Raw genomic sequence first — 20,794 nt, forward strand, 5'->3', positions numbered from 1 at the left:
GAAGGCCGAAAACATTTTTTAAATTTTTTTTTTTTAAATCGCGGGGGTGCGCGCACCGTGCGCGCACGGTGAAAAACCAAAAAAAAAAATTTCAAAAAAATGTAATACATAGTTTATTGTAAAATAAATATATAAAAAGAATAATAACACATACATAACTTAGCATTTAAAAAACCGTACGCACCGTGCCCGCACCGTGCACGCACTGTGAAATACCTTAAAAATATATATATATATATTAATAAATACATAACTTAGCATTTAAAAAACCATACAAATTCACTGAAAAAAACATAGGTTTCACACACGTTATAGTTAGGAATTAGCATTTAAAAAACCTTGCAAATTCACTTAAAAAACCATAGGTTTCATACAGGTTATAGTTAGGTGGACATTTCACTCGTAAAAAACCAATGAAATTCCCCCGTTATAGTTAGTTCAGATAACTATAACTCGCGCGACCGCCACTCTATCACAAGGATGATGTCATCAGTGATGTCATGAGTGATGCCACTGACCATGTCATGAGTGATGTAATATGTGATGTCATGAGCAGTGGATTGCGGGCGCGCGAGTTATAGTTATCTGAACTAACTATAACGGGGGAATTTCATTGTTTTTTTACGAGTGAAATGTCCACCTATGGTTTTTTAAGTGTGTATATATATATATATATATATATATATATATATATATATATACACATACATATATAAACATATATACATATATGGTCAATCCAAGCAGTGGTAACTTATTTGGGGTATGGAGCGGACACCAGGTGCAGACTTCCCTGCTCCGTTCCCTTGCATCTGCCAGTCCTAACTCCCGCAGAATCAAGAACACAGCAGAGGCATGGGCATAACTGCTTAGATAGAAATAACAACAAGAATTTACCAGTGGTGGCTGGTGACATTTGAAAGTGGTGAGGCGTAAAGTTTCTGTCGGAGTGCACCGTGGCGAACGAGCGCAGCAAGCGAACCCCAACATCTTAAGGGGGATTGGGGGGGGTTCTCCCCCTGAGAAAAGTTTGAAAAAAGAGTGTGTAAATGGTGCATTTTCAAGCAAATTTGGGAAGCAAGAAGGTTAATAAAGCAATTGTGAAAGTGCAGTTTTTACATTCATAAAGGGATGTCATATAACAACATATAGATAGAAATGTTACTGAAGCTAGGCCCTTCCAGTGCCACACACCTCTGAGCAATATACACGCTGTGTGCCAGCAGGTATCTCAAGCAGATTTAAACTCTCAGAGTGATTCAGCCATACATAAATACAACAAGAGCAGGTTTAACAAAAAGGTCAAAAGCACAACTAATCGCATGCATATTGTGATTGCAAGTGGCATCCAGATGTTTGCATTCTCATACATATTTGATCCAGACTCAAGCATGACATTTAAGATTCTCATTCATTCAATGTGTAGGCGCTGTTTACATTGAGTTCAGCCATAAGCCTCAAGTACAGATGTGCCCTCTCAGACGTCCTTTTACATAGTCTGGGGGCACCGCTGGATAAACCTGTTTTGCACTCCACTATTCCTGTATTTGGCAAACGATGGAGCAAGAGTGCGTGTGCATGTTAAGTGCATTCATAATCCTACAGGAGTCACGTGACAGAGGAAACGGAACATATCTCCTGTACTGTGGAAATGCTGCAGCTCCTTATAGACTTGCATTGCTTCCCCGCAATTTTCCAATATTTAGAAATGCATGCTTCATTTCAAATTTGCAAACTTTGCAGATGAATCTGAATTTAAAAAGCATCAAAGCAGGCTTTGAAACGCTTGACCCAGAAAAACGCCTCATATCACTTTCCTGCCAATAACCAGGCATATAACAAAATACGGTGACAGCATCTGTTAAAATCATCTCTTAATCCCAGTCAGCACAGGGCGAAGCGGCGGATGCAAATACAATAGAAACACAGCACTGTACTACAAGCGAGCCTATGAACTGTTTCAGATGCACTGCCCATATTAATGATCTTGCAGCGCCCTGCTGAATTCAGAGCAGGCGTCCATGCTATAATCCCAGACCAACTACAGGCACATGGCAGCGAACGCACATCTTATCTGCCTGGCTGCACGAGATGAGCCAAGCATTTTATTTCCTAGCTCCATGTCACAGTGACAAGTCAAACTAAAATTCACACTGTTTGAATTCCATTCACACCTGTAGTCTCGCTCCGCTCCCTCCCGGGAGCCCTCATCATACCGCTTGTATTTCCAAACACTGGACAGGGCTTTTCGCACCTCTTAGCTCCCCAAGAATTAAGATATTTCTATTTGACATGAGAGTCAAAATAATTTCTTTAGTCAACTTAATTCCTGATGTTTCATCTTTAAAAATAATACATACCATGTCCAAATAAGCTGGGCAGCAAAATAAATAAAACATCAATTTCTATAGTTAATGTTGCTGCTTTCTCTAAGGCGATGTATCCTGCTTTTAAATACATTAAGGTTGCGAAATAAACCACATCTATCCCTCTCACAAACAAAACACACAAGCATAGCTGAGAATCTCCTACAGGTTCACATTCAAACCAAGAATGTTCGGGCATAAAAACCACCATACCTCAATTGCCCAAACACTCAAGGGTGTCTCAAAGATTGGGGCAGTTAGTAGCCTAGCCTTTGGGTTACTTCGTGTTTCAGAGCTTCTTTTATAACTATTGATAGTAAACATTATTTTCCTCTCCAACTTTTGTGTGTGATCTCCTGGCTTCTGCTCCAACCATGATTTAGAGGTAGAATTTCCGAGTCCACAGATAATTTTACAAGTGCATATTTTGTAGCATAACTCCATATAATGATAAAATACTGATGCAAAAGGTAACAAGTCTCCTCTGCAAGGCTAGGAGGCTAAGAACAGATCCCTTCTTCTGGGCCAAAGAGCTACGATAAAAGATGACATCACAGCCTCATCGAGGTCAGCATGGCTCAGCACGGACTGAGTGTAATGCCTTAGTAGATCACAACCGTTAATAGCCGCAAATTACTGTAAATCACTGACCTCTCCAAACCTTGTCAATGCCTGTTTGAGCCAATTATAACCAAGATTTACACACACAATGACTCCGTCATACTTATTATTCAAATGAAAGGGCCTGGATGTTCTATTTCTTTAAAATGTATTCACACATGCATGTGCAGTTGCGGGCTCGAAATACTAGTGGAAGGGGGGGGTCGTCGCATGGGGTTTCACACGGGGGTTACCACAAGGGTGGAGAGGGGAGAAAGGTGCCGCTAAAATAAAAAAAAATCATTGAAAACTTACCTGCTGGGTCCACGCCGCCTCTGATCCTGGACCGGGTTTCCGGCCTCTGCTGCTCCTAAACAGGAAGCATGCTCCTGCCTCCCTCCCCTCTTGCGAGCCAATCACAACGCTGCAATGGCAGCTTTGTGATTGGTGGGGAGTCCCGGACGGCGCCCAGCCGGGCACCAGTACGGACGCCATTTTCTCTATGTAGGCTGCATGCAGTCTACATAGAGAAAATCTAGAGTGGGCATGACTGCTTTGGTCGGCCCCAGGGCCGACCAAGCAGTCAGGGCACTCAGAGTGGTGCAAGCCACTCCTAGCCCATCCCCCCACCCCCAACCAGGCATACCCTCGGCTACCACCGTGACCTGCCCCCAACCAGGCATTTCCCTGCCTTCTGCTTTCTCGCGTTACAGCAAACAAATGATGGACGGAATGCTGACAATGCAAACATTCTCCCCCAGTAAAAAGATTGGGTTAAATCCATTGTTGTTTTACCCACTACGCCACCCCAGTTTGGACCCAGCCATATGCAAATCAGTCTTAACCCTGTGCTCCATGGGAACAGTCCAGACCGAACTGCCAGGCCAGGTCTTCCCTGGACCGGAAACAAGCATCCTGGGACCGGTTTCAGGGTATGTCGCCCTTCTTCAGCCAGGCTAGCTTGAATCCAGTGGCACAGTGAGCAAGGGACCCACGTCTGGGCATACCCATCCCATTTAGGGCGAAAAGTGTTACAGCAAACAAATGATGGACGGAATGCTGACAATTCAAATATTCTCCCCCAGTCAAAAGATCTGGGTTAAATCCATCGTTCTTTTGCCCACTACACACTCTAGTTTGGACCCAGCCATATGCAAATCAGTCTTGACCCTGTGCCCCATGGGAACAGTCCAGACCGAACTGCCAGGCCAGGTCCTCCCTGGACTGGAAACAAGCATCCTGGGAACGGTTTCAGGGTATGTCACCCTTCTTCAGCAAGGCTAGCTTGAATCCAGTGGCACAGTGAGCAATAAAATACCATTTTATTTTCTGCTTCTCTCACTGCGAGAAAGCAGTGGGACGGCGTTCCAACGCCCAAATGGAGCGGCCGCCGCTGGAATATACACGTGCAAATTATATACAAGGAAAGATGCAAGCGCAAATGTGTGCGCTAATATGCATACCAGACATAACATGTCTTCCCCCTTTTAATAAGTGAAAACATATCTACAAATGTATCATCAAAAGTCACTCATTCAAATCTACATCACACACAAAATGTAGATTTTCCACAGCCATGGTGGGCTAAAAATCCGGATTTTATTAAAGACATGGAGCTAATATTATGCAGAAAGCCTTAGACTGACTCCATGCCCGATTGACGCCGGCATTGTAGTCTCCAGCGGAGGATCGGAACAAATCTTTTCCAGACCTAACGCGCCCCGCACTTCAGCGCTTTTGTCACTCCAAATTACTCACACACGCTGTGACTCCACACCGGAACCAGTTTGGGGAATTCTCTTCCCATTTCTAAGTGGGCCTCGCATAATTTAAATCATGCCCATTTCTACAATTTACTTGTTGGTCCGGATTGTTCTAACCAAATTGGCACTCTTGTTTCCATCTCTTGGATCTTCATCACCTCAAGCAGCATTCACCCTCTGGACTCTGTTTTCTGACTTTCACGCAGCATTCATATTAAATTCGTGACCTGGTACTGAAGATTACGTGAATTTCATCATTGGTGGTCATTGTAATTACTTCTCTCCTTTAAACTTTGTGTTTAAAATACTTTTTTAACCACCATTGTGTCTATTGTATATATTGTTTAAATTTGTTTTCCCCTGCACCGTTTCCCCCGCTGTTTTTGTATATTTTTTCACTTGTCACTTGCACCATTCACCTTGTTTTTCACGAGCACAAATGTGCACAAGTATGTACAGGTTACATGTACAATCAATGTAAATAGACTGCATCTTTTCCTTTTATATCGCTATGTCGCTGTTTGTGTTGAAATACAGACAACTCTTTGCATTTATTGCCATAACTATTAATGTCTCCCTGTCTCCTTCCTTTGCAACTCTTGTGCTTGTCACTAATAACTGCCTTTTAATATTACCTGTTGAGACATTGTTACATGTTACATACATTACTTACCCGGGTCTCAACTGGGTCTACGGGGTATCTCCTGTTGCTTGAATACAGTAAAACTTTTATTGACACCACTCAGCAGAATCTTTAAAGCTTCTAGAACTTAGAATCTTAAAATGTTCCAAACATAATAAAAAAAAACAGGAACCAGTCCTCGTCCTTCTTTTATGAACTGCAAACTTTGACCATAAATATGCTCCCAAATTTGTTCCTCAAGGTAGGAAAAAACTTCTTCTTTAAGTAAACACTTTCTTCTTTCAAACAAAATTCAGTCGAAACTCCAGCAACTTTTTAGATTTGACCTGTAGTAAAAAGAATACATAGAATCAGGGAAGGATGACAAAACTGGGAGGGATAATATTAGCCTCTGTGACTTTAAAAAATTCTGATTTTCAGCCCACCATGGCTGTGGGAAATCTACAGTTATGGCAAAACCCAGAGGCCAGTATTAAGCAAGTTTAAAGCTTATCAACCAAACATCTAGCTGCATTTTCAATTGGTTTAATGGACAAATATTTGAATAAAGAATCAGGAGACCAATCCACACAATGTAAAATGTTTCGCAGACTTCCACCTACCATATAATCCTTAGAAGTAGCTGCGCCTCTCACTGAGTGTGCACCAAACATTCTCACATCCACACCACATGTATCCATCATTTGTTTCACCCATTCTGCCAAAGTTAGTGAAGAAACAACCGTATGTGGATGTCTGAAAGAAATAAGTATCTGATCCACCCCAGAATGTCTAAACAATAACGTCCTGTGTTCATATTATTTTACACACCGTGCCACACACAACTTTTGACTCTCATCAATAATTGGATACGAAATTGTTGAAGAATTTGTTTTAGTTCTCTGTCTCAAATGGAAACATATACCCTCTGTGTAAAAGATCTAAAAGACACCTCCAATGCAAGAACATCTGTAACCCTATGGAGAGATACTGTGAGAAGTTGGCCTGGCATATGCTGTCCTCTAGTTATAGGGAACACCTTGTACCAGTCCAATTCGACTCTTATGGTGATAGGTTAAAGACAACCTTTAAAGAAAGCTATCTGTTATAATCTCTATCAGTGTTATATGGTATAACTCACCCCCCTTCACTGCTGACCCAGTTGGTACGCCCTGGCAGTGGAAGCTCACCTTAGAATGTTGTGAAACGTAGGTTCTGTGTTCAGTGTGGAGAGCGGATGATCAGAATAAAGAGAGTCACACTTACCTCGTGTGTGGTCTGTTCTCATTATAACACTGGCGAGGACTGCGGAGGGGGCAGCTGGTCATCTCCCCTTTTTACGTGTTCTCTCCTGCTAAGTGCCCAAGCAAGAGGCAATTTTGGTTTGGAGTCACTGTTCAGGTCATTGTGGCGGTGACTCTGTTCGTTCGTGGCACTGTCCGTGCCACGAAGGTGAGGCGGTGTCAGTTGGCATCATTATTCCAGTCAGAAGGAGAGTGACGACGTTCGCCTCAGCATTGCTGTGAGGGGTTGATTAGCCCCGTGTGCCGATCCTTGGTGCCAGCGGTTCCTTTGAAGCTCATCAGCGGTGGAGCCTCAGCTGTTCAGTGAGGGGCGTGATTAGCTCCGTGTGCCGATCTCTGGTGCCAGCGGTTCCTGTGGAGATTACCTGCGGTGGAGTTGCTGCGCTCTATCCCTGAAGGGAGGTTTGCCAATCGACCTCGAGGGGAACGGCTGCCTGAGGGTGTCAGCTCCGGCGTCGGCTCCGTCTGCTTCAGCTGTTTCCTGTGAGGCTGTCTTCCTGAGGGGGCGTTCTGCTCCGCCCCGAGTGCCGTCTGCCGGCGCACCAGCACTCCCAGGGCCGGTCTTCTGTCTTGTGTGACATCGCTGGGAAAACCCTTCCACCGGCGCTCCAGTCTACCGGCGCTCCAGTCATTCTGAAGCCTTCCATCCACAAGTAAGGTCCAACCAGTTTTCGCTTCTGTTCCATGCACGCACATAGTCGTGTAGTATTTCTCCATGGCCATATTCATCGCGTGATTATCCTCCTCTGTGATATGCACACAGTTGATGTGCATCTCAAATACCGTCAATAAGTGTGTCTATCTGTGGCACGCACACTTTCCTGTCAGACTATGCTTACACTGATAGCAAAGGAATCTCCCAGGGTGACTCGCACACCTTTGTGCGTTTGATTGTGCGTGACTCCTCTGCATAAGTCGTGTTATATACTGCAATTCCTCTAAGTGGGGTCAAGTGTGCAAGTAATATAGTGTTCCATCTGGTTGAACCTCACGAAATGGGCACTCCTGGCATGAGTCAGCCTCCGTCTTTCCTCAATGACTGTGGTGATCCAGAAATAAACTGGAAAGACTGGACAAAGCTATTTGAGTCCTATTTAATCGCAATGGGTGGTGAAAGATTCTCTCCCCTGCGCAAACAACACATCCTGTTACACAATTTGGGCGTTCATGGACGGAAAGTCTATGAAACTTTACCTGAACCAGAGTTGGAAGAGGAGGAAAATTTTGATGTGTACGACATTACTATGATGAAATTGGAGTCACACTTCGGTGACAAAGTCAATGTGGTGCTTGAACGCCATAAGTTTTTTAGTCGCACCCAAGGAAAGGGGGAGTCAATTAATAATTACATAGCTGCCCTGAGAGGCCTTACACAATTGTGTGATTTTGGTGACTTGAACGATTCCCTTATAAGAGATCAACTTGTAAGGTGTACTAATAGTGGTAAAGTACAAGAGAAACTGTTGGCGAAAAACCCATCCCTCAAGGATGCTGTTTCTATTGCACAATCTGTGGAGCACACCGCCAAGTGTGTTAGAGAAATGAAAATTAAAGAGGAGGTTGTGGCAGCCATTCAGAGTGAAGGGCCTGAGAGAGACGTTTTTAAGGTTAACAAGAGAGAAGAGAGTAAAAGCACACCATACAGTAATCCTGGAAAGGAGTCCCAAGGGTTGAAATGTTTTAGGTGTGGCAGCAACAACCACTTGGCCAACAGCCCCTTTTGTACTGCGCGGGGGGTTTTATGTAAAAAATGTAATAGAAGAGGACATTTAGCCAGGGTGTGCAGGGAGGGTTCTAGCTCAAGTAGCCCTGCTAGAAATGTAAGCACCAGTGGGGAATCGCAAGCTAGATTCATTTTTCAGGTGAAAGATAGCCAAGATCTGGAAAAGCCAAATTATCCAAAATGTGTCATTCTCATTGACAACAAGCCTCTTGAGGTGTATGCGGACTCGTGTTCACCGTTTACGTTGGTTAACCTAGCTGATTTTGAAAATTCCTTGGGGTGTGACAAGGGTATGCTGGTTCCCCCTGATATATCGCCTGAGGGATACACCAGAGACCCCATCCCTTTAGTGGGAATGGTTAGTAGTCACATAGACTTCAAGGGTAGAACCATTGTAGGCAAGGTGTATGTTGTGGAGAGGGGTGCAAACCTGTTGGGGTGGAAACACCAGAAAGATCTGGGTATCATCCTGGACCCCAACAATGAGAATCAGGTCATCCTAGTAGACATTCCCAATAGCAACAACCTTATACAAGAGGCGTTTCCCGATCTTTTCACCGAAAAATTGGGAAAGTTGAAGGATTTCCAACACAGAATAAAAGTCAAAAGGAGCGCAAAACCAGTGGTCCATAGAGCGCGACCAGTTCCCTTCCGGCTGAGAGAAGTCCTCAAAAGCGAGTTAGATAAATTGTGTGACATGGGTGTCATTCAACCTATAGAGGCGTCAGAATGGTTGGCCCCCTTAGTTATTGCTTCTAAAGCCAATGGCAGTGGTATTCGCGTTTGTGTGGACTTGCGCAGTCTCAATGACAATATCTGGGTGGAGAGGTTCCCACTGCCCAACATAAATGAGATGCTGAGCACTATGGGGAAAGGATGTTACTTCTCTGTCATAGACTTATCGATGGCGTACCATCAGGTTGAGTTACATCCTGAGTCAAGACCCCTAACGGCATTTTCATCACCGTTTGGGGCCTACATGTTCATCAGGATGCCCTTTGGGTTGGCTTCGGCCGCATCCGTTTTTCAAAAAGTAATGCAAAAGATATTGGAGGGTACAAAAAACACGCTGTGTTTCCAGGATGACATACTGATGTATGGGGCAACGGAGGAAGAACATGATGATACTCTCAACACGGTGTGCCAGAGATTGTCTAAAGCGGGTTTAACTGTCAAACTGGATAAGTGCAAGATCAAAGTGACCTCTGTGGATTATTTGGGTCACACCATATCTAAGGAGGGGTTTAAACCAAAGCACAGTCTGATTCAAGCGGTCAGGGATGCGGCAAACCCTTCAAGCAAAGAGGAGCTTAAATCCTTCCTAGGCCTTGTTGAGTACATGTCAAAGTATGTGAAAAACTTTGCGGATCTGTGTGGAGGCCTACGTGAACTTTTAAAGAAAGACAGAGAATTTGTGTGGGAGGAGAGACACAGCATGATAGTGAAGTCAATAAAAGAGCGTATCCTGGGTTCACCTGCACTAGGGTCATTCGACCCAAGGAAAAAAACTATTCTCACCACGGATGCATCCAATAAAGGTTTGGGCGCGATGCTGTCACAAAAGGATAAAGGCCAAGATACTATTATAGCTTTTGCATCACGAACCCTCAATTCAGCGGAAAAAAACTACTCAGTCATTGAGAGGGAGGCGTTGGCGTGCTACTGGGCCGTCAACCATTTTAAGTTTTTTCTGTGGGGGATGCAATTCGTTATACATACAGACCACAAGCCTCTGACATTCATGTTCTCGTCAAAAAGTGTACATAACAATTCCCCGAGAATTTCCAAATGGGTCCTGGGTTTAGAAAACTACTGCTTTAAGGTGGAGTACCTCCCAGGTCCAGAGAATGTGATTGCGGACTATTTATCTAGGGCACCCCTTGTGGATTATTCTAGTGAGGAACAGTTGGATGTCCCCATTTTAGCCGTACATCTCCCTGCGTTAAGTAAAGAAGAATGGGACGCCAGTGTGAGTGCAGACAGTGAAATGAGCATTCTGAAACAGTTTATTGTTAATGGGTGGCCTGAGACTCGCTCACAAGTTCCAGATTCTATCAAGGACTTTTGGGAGGTGAGGTATGAATTGTCTATAGTGTCGGAAGTGGTACATCGAGGGAACAGAGCGGTACCTCCCAGGAGTTTGAGAAACAAAATTATCGACTTGGCACACGAGGGTCATTTAGGGAGGAGCCTCACTAAGAACAAAGTTAGGAGCTGTTTCTGGTTCCCAAAAATGGACTCTATGGTTGAACAAAAAGTAAGGGAGTGCATTAGCTGTGCAAATAGTGACAAAAGCAAAATCACACGCAATACTCCCTTATCCCCGGTTGAAGTGCCGGAGGTTCCTTGGACAAAACTAGCTGTTGATATTATTGGTCCTATGGAAATCCTGGGTACACAAAAGAGGTTCATGTTTGTTCTGGTTGATTATACCTCTCATTGGGTGAATTTTAAATTTACTTCATCTACCACGACAAGCAACCTTATCTCATTTTTAAAGAGTGTCTTTGTATATGAGGGCATCCCAACGACATTGGTGACAGACAATGGGGTGCAGTTTACTTCAGACACTATGAAGTTGTTCTTAGAGAATCTCAATATTAAGCATGAGAAAACTGCTCTCTATTGCCCAAGAGCCAATGGTTTGGTCGAGAGGGCCAATCGGCTTATCAAAGAGCACATCCAATTGGCCATCACCAGTGGATTTGATGTAGAAGATTCTTTAAGAGAGTGCCTCTGGTCTTACCATACCACTCCCAATCTTGTCACAGGGGTGTCTCCTTTTGCATGTTTAAGAGGTAGGGAACCATGCACCAAAATGAACCCGGGGTGGTTGGGAGGAGGAAGAAGGGTGGTCCCCGACCTTGGTAAGAGCAGAGTGAAGATTTCTCAGCACCAACGTAAATACAAAGGATGGTATGACCAGAAGCATGGCGTTAAAGCCCAGGAGTACAAGGTGGGCACCACTGTACAGGTTAAAATGCCCACTCATGTTCCCCCAGGACGCAGCAAGTACCATACACACCAGGGTGTGGTTAAGTGTGGTCGCAATGTAGTTCGCCTGGAGAATGGACAGACATGGAGCAAAGACAGAGTTGTTAACTCACCCCATCCGTGAAGCCTTTCCATTTGTTTCCCCACATAAGGAGATGTGTTATAATCTCTATCAGTGTTATATGGTATAACCCACCCCCCTTCACTGCTGACCCAGTTGGTACGCCCTGGCAGTGGAAGCTCACCTTAGAATGTTGTGAAACGTAGGTTCTGTGTTCAGTGTGGAGAGCGGATGATCAGAATAAAGAGAGTCACACTTACCTCGTGTGTGGTCTGTTCTCATTATAACACTATCCTAGTGGTGTTAGTGTCCGGATTGGATCCACTAAGCCTTGGCAACCGCAAACCACGCAAGAAACACAAAACTGCTACTGGTGCAGACCCACGAGGTCTGAGTGAGATCTCCAGCGAGGACACTGAAGAGCAGGCCTGGAGCAACCAGGGGAACTCTTGGAATCGAATATTGACCTCCGCTAGGGCCCACAAGTCGAGAGACAAGGGACCGAGGGAGGCAGCAATTTGGCGTGTGTAAAGATGCGCCCATGGGTCGCCGGAGCGGGCTAGGGCGTCGATCTGTGGCACAGATGATGCTGAGAGGTTGGCTCAATAATGGGCCAAAGCACAACTTCCCCACTTGTCGGGGTCGGGTGCTGTGCAAGAGGTGGCTGGTGTCCTGGGGTATTGGGGATCTCGGCACCCACAGGGTCCACGGTGCTGAGCTTTGCTGTGCACACTCACTGGCCTCTGGGATGCTTGGAAACCAACCTCAAGGTAGGAAAGAGTCGTCGATGTCCGTAGGAGCAGTGAGGTTCCAACCGGGTCACTTTCAGTGTTTCAGGTGCCTGCCAAGCAGGGGGGTAACTCCTTTACCCCAAGGGAGATTTCTTCAGTCAGCTGTGCGGCAGCAAGTCGAAGTTCAAGTCTGCAAAGTTCAAGAATAATCTGAGGCTCTGGGGACCCAGTATTCACCTTTATCCAAAGATTAGGGGAGTGTCCAGATCAGAGCCCACCAATGAGAGGTCAGGCAGGAAAGGGTGGCTACACCCTCTCCCCTTTGTGTGTTTCCCGCCAGGGCAGGGGACAGGATGCCCCTGAACCGGTACCAGGCAGGGTATGCAGAATGTAGGCACTGGAGGAGCCTACGTGCAACTCTGAAAGGCATCCTATGGTGCACCCACCCAGTTCCAATCCACATAGTCTGTCTGGGGAGGTGGGAACACCTCCCTGCAACAGGATCCCTATTGTCCAGCTGCCGTGGCCGGAGTTCTGCCCAGCAACAGGCAGCCAGAGTCGTGTGGGTGGCGGGTAGCATCCATTTTGTACTACGTGTGCACTTTTACATTGGTGTCTAAATTCGGCCGCTTTTCCCATATCGCCCCTCTAGCAGGGGGGAATCATGCCCTCAGTCCCATGGCTGGATTGGGGGTATGATTCCTACATGTTTGACACCAAACACGATATGGTTCTGTGTAGCCATTTATCACGCTATGGCAATATACTTATAATGCGGTTAAGAGTATATGGTATGGCTACACTACAAACAACCCAGCAATGATTTTACGAAGGTTGCAGAGAGGCCCTACTCAGGTAGGGGTCCCCCCTCACACATATCTCAGCACCCTGCCTTGTAGGATTAGCAAGGCCTGCTTTAGGGGTGACCTATGAGGATATATGTGTTGTATTAAGTGGGATACAGGATACCTATATCCCTGTAAGGAGTGCAAGCACCCCTTACCCAGACTACAGTAGTGGTCTGGTGGTGTAATTTGGTATGGCTGACCCAGGGGTGTCCTCAATATCCAATTGATATGTACGTATGGTACTCACATCAGTTTTAGGGAGGAAGCAGATAGGTGGGGGTCCTGGATAGCAGGATCCCAGCCAGACTAGTCAAAAACCATCCAAATCCCAGGCAAAAAGTTGGGGGCAACCATATAGTCAGATTCAACCTTCCTACATACCCCCCCCCCCCCAAACGAAAGGAGATAAGACTAACCTTGTCCAGATAAGCCTTTATTTCCTGAGTGGCCATATAAGGAAGAACCTGCACTAGCATGGTTGCTCTCTGTCTCATGGTCCACTTGGGAAATGCTACCCCAAGGGGTTTTAGAGTTTCTCCAAAGTCTAGGGAAATTACCTGTATTGGGTTTTGGGACAGAAGCAGGCTGGTGGGGTGTCTGAGTCTGGAAGTGAGGCCCTATTTGGGGTGGTCTCAACCTCCTCAGGTCACTGGTCACCATGGAAGCCTTTCTGTCCATGACTGTGTCATATCTGGCCCTAAGGGTCAACCTCTGGCTGCCTACAGCTGGGGGTTGGGTCCCTCTGGTTAGAATAGTGGAGGGCACTGGAAGGTTTGGGGCAACTATGCTCCAGGTTTCCCTATGCCCAACAATGTCCATCTGGGGGGTACGTGTACCTAGGGGTAAGGGGGATCCCTCAGTTTGTGGAGGAATGGTCACCTGGCTAGAACTACTCTGCTGGGTGTCCCTAATCTGCTGATGAGGGGGTTCCTCTGGACAGGGGACCACTAGGGTTCCACTGACCTCCCTGACCTCTGCAGCCCTGGGCTGACTGAGGCAGGGTAGAGAGGGGCAGGATACCTGCTCCAGACTGGGTACCACCTTGGAAGGATCCCCTGCCATCAGAGCTGTGGCCAGGACAGGCCTGACCACTTCTGGGGCAGTTACTTCACAAGGGGCAGGATCAGTTCCCTTAGAAAGCTGACCCTTACCTTTAGTCTGGTGGGGGGAGGACTGTTCCTCACCCCCTATGCTCTCTGTTTGGGTGGAGTGATCCATAGTTTCAGGCTTCACTCCCTTTAATTCCTCCTGGGGTGGAGGTGAGGCCCTCAGGGTCCCATCCACTCTCTCAGGGACGCCTAACATTCTTAAATGGGCATTGTGGTCTACCTCAGCCCAGGCTGAGATTTCCAGGTCATTCCCCAGTAGGCAATCTACAGGTAAGGTTGGGGACACTGCCACTCTCTTTGGGCCAGTGACCCCTCCCCAGCTGAGATTTACCACTGCCATGGGATGGTCTGTCCTAATTCCATCAATATTGGTCACCTGGTAGCTAAACTCAGGTAAAGGTTGTTCTAGGGGCACTAGTCTCTTTGTCACCATGTTGACACTAGCCCCTGTGTCCCTGTAGGCCACAGCCTTCTGACCATTGATCATGGGCTCTTGTCTGTACCTGCCCAAGATATTGGGACTCATGGTAAAGTTGGCAAACCCCATGCCACCATCACAGACTAGAGTTGCTTGTGTAGGTGACCTGATTAGGCCACAGTCCACCTGGGTTCCCCAAGAAAGCCCAACTAAGTTTTTGGGTGCACTCCCACCACTTGGGGAATTACTAATAGTAGTAACAGGAGGTGTTGGAGCTGCAATGGGAGGAACATTTTCTTTATTGCCATTCTTTGAACAACTGGAGTCAGTTTTCCAGTGGCCAGGTTGCTTACACACATGGCAATATGGTTTCTTATTGGAAGAGGAAGGATTTTGGGACCCACCCCCAGAACTGGATTTTTGGGGCCCTTCAGGGGATTTTTCTGTTTTATTATCCCCACCTTTCTCTTTGGGCTTTGTGGAATCTTTCTTCTGGTCACCACCTTGGTTCTTGGGCCTAATACTGGTTCTGACCCATGTGTTTGCCTTCTTAACCAATTCTTGGGGGGGGGGGTCAGCTCAGAGTCCACCGGGTACTGGTGTAAGAGTTGGTTTTGACAATTATTAAGAATCTGCTCCCTCATGATGAGATTGTACAATCCTTGGTAATCCTTTACTTTACTGCCATTTAACCAACCTTCCAGAGCCTTGGTAGCACAATCCACAAAGTCTACCCAATCTTGATTCTGTGCTTTTTGGGTATCTCTGAACTTTAACCTGTATTGATCAGTGGTTAGGCCAAACCCATCTATTAAAGCATCTCTCAAGATACAATAATCATCTGCATCCTCTTCTCTGACAGAGAGGAGCTTGTCTCTTCCTTTGTCTGCAAAGGAGAGCCATAAGATTGCTGCCCACTGATCTACTGGGACCCTTTGTACTTTACAGCCCCTTTCAAGTGCAGTGATCCATTTATGGATATCATCCCCTGACTGATAGGGGGGCACAATCTTATACAGGTTCCTATTGTCAGGAGCTTTCTCTCTAACTCTAGGGGTATTATTACTGCCACCAGGGGTCTCTAGACCCCATTTTCTTGAAGCTTTCTGAAGCTCCAGGGACTCCCTGTCTAATGCTAACTGTTCTCTCCTGAGCTGAAACTTGCTCAAACTGGATCAGTCTGCATTTCCTCTCTTGGGAGGATTCTCTTCTCTGAGAAGAGGCAGAGGTCCTTTCGGATCTCCCAGAATGGTTAGACCCTTCTGAGGGGGATCTGTTCCTTCTGTTTGTATCCACCACTCTCCCATTAGGGATGGAGGGAGTGCCTCTTGGGCCATCACCTCCATGTTGTGAATGGTCTGATTCATCCAGGTCAAGTTCAACTTCCTCTTCCTGGTCCTCATCAGAGTCCACCACTAGGGTGTCCTCTTCAGCAGGATGCCCACCCAACCTGTCTACCCCTTCAGACACTAGAGTCTGCTTGAAGTCTGCTATGAGCAGGATTTCCCTGAGACGTTGAGTGTTGGCACCTTTGTTTGTCTTCAGTTGCCTAGTAGTACACATCTCCCTAAGCTCTGCAAAAGAGAAGTTGTCATACTTGTTGACTGGGACCCTTGAGGGTCCTTCCAGGGCCTTATGGGCTCCTGAACCTAAAGACATTTCTAGTGTAGTGGTACTGGTGTATCTACCTACACTAGGTGTGGCCTACTGAACCCTTTCTTGAGTTGTAGTCAAGGTGTGCTAAGCCCTTTACACACAACTCCTAAGTTCAGTAGAACTTATTGTATTCTAAGCTTAAATGTATATGTACCTTTAGTACCAAGTGGCTTTCACTTTAGAAATTCAATTTGTTATCTGGTAAAACAATGGCAAGCTTGAATCCAACCGCTGCACACCAATGTGAGAAATTGGCCTGGCATATGCTGTCCTCTAGTTATAGGGGACACCTTGTACCAGTCCAATTCGACTCTTATGGTGATAGGTTAAAGACAACCTTTAAAGAAAGCTATCCTAGTGGTAGCTGTGGAGAGCAGCCTTCAGGCTAAGTCTTGAAGGAGTGTTAAGCTTATTGTTTTACCATAGATAACCTCTTGAATAACCAAATGAAAGAGTAGTCCACACAGGAATATATATAACATATATGTATTTATTCTAGGAATAACCCCACTAGTCTCTTTATGAGGCTAGAGGTGAAGATACAATTCAAACAAGCATTGATAGTTACAATAAATAGCACTGGAATCACAGGGCCCCAGGGGGGCACCAAACCATATATCAAAAAAGTGGTATAAGAACCACGACAATTCCACCGACAATGCCTAGGGCATTTAGGGTCGCTGGCCCCTTGTGAAACCACCCAAGGTAGTGAGGAAGGGGACCCACGGGAGACGCGTGCAGTGGCTAAAGCTACTGTCGGGATCTCTATTAAAGCCTATGGAGAATGTCGCGGTTGAATTTTACAAGTTTAAAAACACTCCTAGCAGCAGTTCAAGTTCAATACTTTAGAGTTAAGCTTTTGAAGAGCCCACACCCATGAGAGTACCGAGGTACCACTGTTACCTGCCCCAGGGAAGCCGGGTGCATAGGTTGTTTTCGATGTCGGGTCGCGGGCTGATTTTCAATGGCAAAACGTGAAGAACTGCTGCTAGCCAGAAGCGTCGTCTTTGTCGTGAAGAATGAAAATGTAGATCTTGAAGAGAAGGACCTGAAAGCAGAGGGGACAGAGTCTGGGTCACGGCACAGTGACCAGGGGGCTCGAGAGAAGGAGCCCTTCAATGTCGGGTGCTTCCAGGTGGAAGAGGTGTAGCTTGGATCGTCAGCCACGGGGTCCAGGAGGCGTCAAGGAAGGCCAGCTTCTGGAGGGCGACTGTCCCACAAAGGATGAGGGTCGCTGCGGTGTTAGTGTCCGGATTGGATCCACTAAGCCTTGGCGACCGCAACCCACGCAAGAATCACAAAACTGCTACTGGTGCAGGCCCACGAGGTCTGAGCGAGGTCTCCAGCAAGGAGACTGAAGAGCAGGCCTGGAGCAACCAGGGGAACTCTTGGAATCGAAGATTGACCTCCTCTTGGGCCCACAAGTCGAGAGATAAGGGACCGCGTGAGGCAGCAATTTGGCGTGCATAAAGATGCGCCCACGGGTCGCCGGAGCGGGCTAGGGCGTCGATCTGTGGCACAGATGATGCTGAGAGGTTGGCTCAATAATGGGCCAAAGCACAACTTCCCCACTCGTCGGGGTCGGGTGCTGTGCAAGAGGTGGCTGGTGTCCTGGGGTATTGGGGATCTTGGCACCCACGGGGTCCACGGTGCTGAGCTTTGCTTTGCTGTGCACACTCACTGGCCTCTGGGATGCTTGGAAACCCACCTCAAGGTAGGAAAGAGTCTTCGATGTCTGTAGGAGCAGCGAGGTTCCAACCGGGTCACTTGCAGTGTTTCAGGTGCCTGCCAAGCAGGGGGGTAACTCCTTTACCCCAAAGGAGATTTCTTCAGTCAGCTGTGCAGCAGCAAGTCGAAGTTCAAGTCTGTGAAGGTCAAGAATAATCTGAGGCTCTGGGGACCCAGTATTCACCTTTATCCAAAGATTAGGGGAGTGTCCAGATCAGAGCCCACCAATGAGAGGTCAGGCAGGAAAGGGTGGCTACACCCTCTCCCCTTTGTGTGTTTCCCGCCAGGGCAGGGGACAGGATGCCCCTGAACCGGTTCCAGGCGGTGTATGCAGAATGTAGCCACTGGAGGAGCCTACGTGCAACTCTGAAAGGCATCCTATGGTGCACCCACCCAGTTCCAATCCACATAGTCTGTCTGGGGAGGTGGAAACAACTCCCTGCAACAGGATCCCTATTGTGCAGCTGCCGTGGCTGGAGTTCTGCCCAGCAACAGGCAGCCAGAGTCGTGTGGGTGGCGGGTAGCATCCATTTTGTACTACGTGTGCACTTTTAAATTGGTGTCTAAATTCGGCCGCTTTTCCCATATCGCCCCTCTAGCAGGGGGGAATCATGCCCTCAGTCCCATGGCTGGATTGGGGGTATGATTCCTACATGTTTGATACCAAATCCGATATGGTTCTGTGTAGCCATTCTCAAGTTATCACGCTATGGCGAGATACTTATAATGCGGTTAAGAGTATATGGTATGGCTACACTACAAACAACCCAGCAATGATTTTACGAAGGTTGCAGAGGGGCCCTACTCAGGTAGCAGTCCCCCCTCACACATATCTCAGCACCCTGCCTTGTAGGAATAGCAAGGCCTGCTTTAGGGGTGACCTATGAGGATATATGTGTTGTATTAAGTGGGATACAGGATGCCTATATCCCTGTAAGGAGTGCAAGCACCCCTTACCCAGACTACAGTAGTGGTCTGGTGGTGTCATTTGGTATGGCTGTCCCAGGGGTGGCACAATAAGTGCTGCAGCCCCTGGTAGGCCTCTGAGGGACCCCTGCCCTGGGTACCTAGGGAACCATCTACAAGGGGCTGATAGGGTGTCCTCAGTATCCAATTGATATGTACCTAGGGTACTCACATCAGTTTTAGGGAGGAAGTAGATAGGCTGGGGTCCTGGATAGCAGGATCCCAGCCAGACTAGTCAATAACCATCCAAATACCAGGCAAAAAGTTGGGGGCAACCATATAGTCAGATTCCACCTTCCTACAGATACCAAGCACAACAGCATCCTCAACTTCAAAAACAAATCCTTCAGATTCAAATCACCATTATCACACCAAGACACTAGAAAATTCAAAACCTTTAAGGGTTCCATAAGGGCTGAATACCTAGAGCCTGGAGGTTTAGCAATTATAATACTTCTTAATAACCTCTTCATCATAACATCCTGTCCTACAGAAAGACCATTCACCGAAATGTTAAACGCTGAACTAGCCGACCTACATAAGTTTATTGATCTATAAGCCATGCCCTTAGCAAATATTTCTGTCAAGAAATGTACAACTTGTACTATATAAGCTGAACCGGGATCAAAATCCCTTTCCACACACCAGCTGAGCCATTTTCCCCAAGCCGATATATATGCCTTCCTATTCCCAGGTACCCATGACCCCTCAATGAGTCTCAAAGCTTCTGGTAAAAGTCCTGACTTTTTCCAAACTCCAGAAAGTTTCCATGCCACCAATTTATCTGTTTCTACTAGACTGTATCTCTCCCTGAGAACCTCGTAAAATATCTGGAAAAGCCAGTAACAACACTGGAAAATCCACACTCATATCCAACATAATTGTGTACCACACCTCTGAACTCCAAAAGGGAGGGATTACCACCACTGTCTTCTTCCATCTGCAAATCATTCCTGTCACTCTGACGATCATGGCAAAGGGTGGGAAAGCATAAGGCTAAAGACCTCTCCAATCCTGGAGAAAAACAACTATACCCGATGTTTCCGGGTCTGGATGCAACTGAAAAATCTCTCAACGTAAGCATTGAGTCTGTTTGCAAAATGGTCTACTTGAAAAGGAGCCCACAAATGGTTCAAACCCCTGAAAACACTTCTGTCCATCATCCAATTGCTGGAATCGAGGAAATTCCTTAAAAACCAATTCACCACTGAATTTGACATTCCTAGAATGTGCTCCGCCTTAACATTCAGGCCTCTCTCCATGCAGTACTCCCAAAAGATTTTGGCTAAATCTGCCAGTCCTTTTGTGTGAGGACCTCTCAGCCTTTTGACATATCTCACTGCCGATACATTGTCCATTCTCAAAACCACTGAACATTTGACAGTCTGTTTTGCAAAACACGTGTTTGCAAAAGAACCTGCTAATAACTCCAAACAATTTATATGCAAATAATTTTCCTGCTCCTTCCAATGACCACCAGTTTTTAGCAATCCACAACTTTCACCCCAACCTTCCAAACTTGCATCTGACTTCACAACCAAATCTGCATCTTCTCCAAAAATTGTGCGCCCATTCCAAGCATCCATATTCCTCAACCAACAAATCAACTCCTGTCTTGCTTCCTGAGAAAGACAAAAATTCTATGAGTACCTCCATCCATTCCTTAAGTGTGTCATTTTTAATCTATGTAAGGCCTGATAATGCAAGGGTACCGGCAATATTGCTTAAATAGTAGAGGATAAAAGGCCTACAATACGTGCTAACATTTAAGAAAAACACAGTTTATGCTGAGAGTATTCTTTATCTCCTTTTGTATCCTCTTCAGCTTTTCTTTCGGTAACCTCAACACCCCTTCCACAGTGTGTACTATAAAACCCAGAAACTGTGTATGCTGCCTCGGAACAA

General features: G+C 46.3%; 1 protein-coding gene across 2 annotated transcripts in view; it reads right to left on the bottom strand.

The window, feature by feature from the left end:
- The window catches only part of NME9 (NME/NM23 family member 9), a 592,734-nt gene that overhangs the window by 558,335 nt on the left and 13,605 nt on the right, over nt 1-20,794 (bottom strand). The window contains exon 2 of one of the 2 annotated variants that reach the window (XM_085648664.1): nt 5,403-5,698. The exons of the other annotated variant lie outside the window; for it this stretch is intronic. The gene's annotated coding sequence lies outside the window, so the exon portion shown is untranslated. The remainder of the gene's footprint in view (nt 1-5,402; nt 5,699-20,794) is intronic. 2 annotated transcript variants of the gene reach the window in all.

Source organism: Triturus cristatus, chromosome 3_2, assembly GCF_964204655.1.
Source record: "Triturus cristatus chromosome 3_2, aTriCri1.1, whole genome shotgun sequence".
Taxonomy (NCBI): Eukaryota; Metazoa; Chordata; class Amphibia; order Caudata; family Salamandridae; genus Triturus; species Triturus cristatus.